Source organism: Bison bison, unplaced genomic scaffold (assembly GCF_000754665.1).
Source record: "Bison bison bison isolate TAMUID 2011002044 unplaced genomic scaffold, Bison_UMD1.0 scf7180017864472, whole genome shotgun sequence".
Taxonomy (NCBI): Eukaryota; Metazoa; Chordata; class Mammalia; order Artiodactyla; family Bovidae; genus Bison; species Bison bison.
In genome coordinates this window covers 15,090,157-15,091,342 of record NW_011495033.1, presented here as the reverse complement: position 1 = coordinate 15,091,342, position 1,186 = coordinate 15,090,157, and the positions used below count along the sequence as shown (strand labels likewise).

Sequence of the window (1,186 nt, the reverse complement as noted above, 5' to 3'; positions counted from 1 at the left end):
ATGGATTCAGGGAACAACACATGGGTGTCAGAGTTTGTCTTCTTGGGGCTCTCACAGACTCAGGAGCTCCAGCTCTTCTTGTTCCTGGTGTTACTGTTTGTCTACACCACCACTGTCATGGGAAACCTCCTCATCATAGTCACGGTGACCTCTGATTCCAGGCACAACACACCCATGTATTTCCTGCTGTGAAATCTGGCTGTTTTAGATCTTTGTTTCTCCTCAGTCACTGCCCCAAAGATGCTGATGGACTTCCTCACTGAGAAGAAGACCATCTCCTACCAGGGCTGCATGGCCCAGATCTTCTTTTTCCACCTCTTGGGAGGTGGGACTGTCTTTTTCCTCTCAGTGATGGCCTATGACCACTACATAGCCATCTCCTAACCCCTCCACTATATCACCATTATGAACACTTGAGTGTGTGTGGGGCTAGTGGTGGCTGCCTGGATAGGGGGCTTTGTCCGCTCCATTGTCCAGCTTGTTTTGATGCTTCCATTGCCTTTTTGTGGCCCCAACACCTTGGATAACTTCTACTGTGACATTCCACAAGTGCTGAGACTTGCCTGCATGGACACCTCCCTCCTAGAGTTCCTTATGATCTCCAACAGTGGGATGCTGGTCTTCATCTGGTTCTTCCTTCTTCTGATCTCTTATACTGTCATCTTGGTGATGCTGAGGTCCCACTCAGGGCAGGTGAGGAGGAAGGCAGCTTCCACCTGCACCACCCACATCATCGCTGTGTCTATGATCTTCATTCCTAGTATCTATATCTATGCCCGACCCTTCACTTCCTTCTGCATGGACAAAGCTGTGTCTATCAGCTACACTGTCTTGACCCCCATGATCAACCCTATCATCTACACACTGAGGAACCAGGAGATGCAGGCAGCCATGAAGAGATTAGGCAAGCGCCTAGTGATTTCCAGCAGGAAGTGAACTTAAGATAGATTGACTTTAAATGACAAATGTTTTCTCTGAACTGTTTTTCCATGTGAGAAGTGGAGAAAGGATTTTATTGAGTGTGGCAGCTGAGATTAAAGTAATATTTCTATGGACCTCCTCCTGTGTCAGGTATTGTGTTAGGCACTTTCATACTTCTGTGTCATTCTCAGAAAACTGACAGTGGATATGCTATTATTATATTAAACAGTTTTGCCCACCCCTGGTGCCTCAATGGTAAAGAATG

At 46.9% G+C, this 1,186-nt stretch overlaps 1 pseudogene; it reads left to right on the top strand.

Moving 5' to 3' along the window:
• Positions 1-936, top strand: LOC105004114 (annotated as a pseudogene).
• The last annotated feature ends 250 nt before the right edge of the window (positions 937-1,186 follow it).